Consider the following 2,773-nt stretch of genomic DNA (forward strand, 5'->3'; position numbering starts at 1 on the left):
CCAGGGTGGCCTGAGCCTGGTGCCGCCTCTGAGGGGTGCCCAGGGGTGGTGGGGGCCCAAGGCACAGCCCAGCCCTTCTCTGTCTGGGGACCGCTATCTCTGGTCTCCCTTGGGGTCCCTGCTCCCCGCTTCTCCCCATCCTGGCCTGTGTCGCACACAGCCTCGGGTCTGGGAGGACCTCGCCTCCCTGCAGCCCAGTCTCATGGGTGTACACGTCCCCACCCTCTGTCCCCTCCCACCTTGGTCTCTTCGGGGGCACCCGTCCCTTCTCCATCTCTGTCCTTTCCCACACCCTCAGAATGGCTCGGCAGCGTGCCCCGGCCCACAGCCCCGTCCCCACCTCACCTGGGGTGAGGGTACCCTGCCCAGCGGGGACAGCGTGCTGGGCATCCTGGGGCCCCCGCCAGGCCAGAGTGGAGAGGCTGGCCCTCTGTGGCAGGAGGGACCACAGCTCGCTCTGGGGCCAGGCCTCAGCGCTGCCCACCGGGACTGCCAGGCCAGTGTCAGGGACCCCGGCCCTCAGGGTGGGCTGAGCAGAGCACGCTGGGGGGGGCGGGCGTGCCTCCTGCGTCCTCGCTCCCAGCCCCTGACCGCGCCGGGCCGGCAGCCCCCACCTCCCCCGGGGCCCGGCCAGGCCAGCGTCTGTCCGATCAATGGCCAAGCACATCCTGAGCCCCTGGCGGATCTGCTGACCCAGACGAGCCGCCCCACCCCGTCCTTCCTCGTCAATAGCAGATCGTCCGGCGCTGTGCTGCCCTCAGGCCCCCAGGGAGCCCGGCGGGATGACGGCCGGGCTCTGCGGCCACACTGGGGTGAAGCCCTGAGAGCAAGGTGGGCAGTCAGCTGGAGGCTCCCCAGCCTCACCCCGCGCCCATCACCCAGTGGCCTCCAAGGCCTCCCTCCCGGGACTCCTATGCTGGCCTTTGGGACAGTGTGTGACCTCCAACCTCTAAGGTGTTGCCTCAGAATCTCCCCAGGGCCCTGGGAGGAGTGCCTGGGCCAGACCGGAGCCTTTTGTAACAGGCAGGGCTGCCCCGGAGGATGGGGACTATGGAGGGCAGGCTCCTGTCACAGGGGTGTCCCCTGACAGGCCAGGACCCCACCCGGTCACAGGGTTGCCACCTGCCATCCCCAAGAAAAGGAGACCGACCTCCCCACTGCCCCACGTCTGTGAGCAGGGCTCTGCCACGTCACGGGGGCGTCTGGAGGTCAGCCAGCCAGGGCCCAGCCTGGCCCAGAAAGGCTTGGAGCTGGCTGGTGACAGTGGGCTACCCAGCCCCTGCAGGCCCCGCCAGGAGTGGCTGAGGCCAGGTCAGGGGGCTGAGGCCAGGGGCTGTGGGGCTGGGTGCCCGAGTTCGTACCAGCCTCAGGGCCCCTGCCCGCCAGCCCGGCCCGCGCTCTCTGCCCCCTGCAGCCCTGCTCTCCTGTGCTGCGTCTCTGTGCTGGGCCCCTGGGGCCGCCCTGCCCCTGCCTCGCCCCACCTCCTGCATGACCCGACTCCCCACCCCATCTCAAGCACTTCCCAGGAGTCTGGGGGAGGGTGGTCCTGACGGAGAAGCCCCCACTTCGGCCCCGCATCCCGAGCACAGCTGCTCAGCGGCAGTCCTGGCCACTCACAGCAGGAGTTGGCGCGGACGGACAGCTGGGCTTCGCCGCAGGTGCCCCTGTGCTGTGGCGCCCGGGGCTGCGCGCTTCATAATACGCGCTGTGCAGCTCAGTCTAACGGGCAAATACCCCACAGGGAAGCTAAAGAGTCAGCACCCTCGGGACGGGTTTGCTGACCCCTCCGGAAACCCCAGGTCTCTGTTCACGGGGGAGCCTGGTCCCCCAGGTGCCTCTCCATTCAGCAAGCTCCCACCCCGATCGCTGGGCCCAGGGGCCAGGCGGGAGCTGTGCAGGGACGAGCATGGCCTCTGGTGCACGGTGCACACGCCCCAGGATCCACTCACCCCAAGGGGCAGCAGAGCTCTGCCTGGGAAGGGGCGCTGCAAAGGGTTTCAAAGAACTGCTACAGTTCTCAGAGGGGTTCAGAGACCCGTCCAGGGTCACACAGCGTCTGGGCAGGGCTCGTGGACTAGACGCTCACTTCTGACGCAGTGTGACCGGGAGACCCCAAGGTCAGGCCCAGCCTCCGCCACCACCTGTGCCCTCTGTCCGGGAGAGAGGCTGTCCCCCAGGACTGGCGAGGCTTGGGGCTGAGGTTTGCCTGTTCTTGGAACCTGCGTCCACGAGCGTTCCCAAAGGGGAAACTCGATCGGTTCCCCAGCCCGTGGCTGCCGCACCCACTGCGAGAACAAGCAGTTCCGTGCACCTCGGAAAAGCCGCCGGGAGGATCGATGGCCGAGAGAGCTGCCCTCCAGGTCCCCAGGGTGCTGGCTGTGCCGGCCAGCCTCCGAGGACAGCCCTCCGCCTGCCAGCCGGGCGCGGCCCCCCAATGCCAGGTCCGCAGCGCCCGCCGCCTGCGCTTCGTCCTGCAGGGGGCTGCGACCCCTTGGAGTGACCAGCCTGGGACAGAATGGCCCTGATGGTCAGTCTCAAATCCCCCTGCCAAGGCGACCTGTCCCAGGCCTATGACCCCCCACCTACCCTGTAGCCACAGCGAGGGTGACACTCACTGGGGCAGGCCACAGGGGGAATGGTAACCGCGGAGCTGAAAACTTCAATAAACCAGCTAAGAGTCAGCGGCTTCTTACTGTCACCGTGCCACTTTTAAACAGTTCGGCGAGAAAGCGTCCCTCCCCCAGTGGACCCACCCCTGCCCCCAGCGCTGGTC

This window comes from Pteropus alecto, unplaced genomic scaffold (genome assembly GCF_000325575.1).
Source record: "Pteropus alecto unplaced genomic scaffold, ASM32557v1 scaffold105, whole genome shotgun sequence".
Lineage (NCBI taxonomy): Eukaryota > Metazoa > Chordata > Mammalia > Chiroptera > Pteropodidae > Pteropus > Pteropus alecto.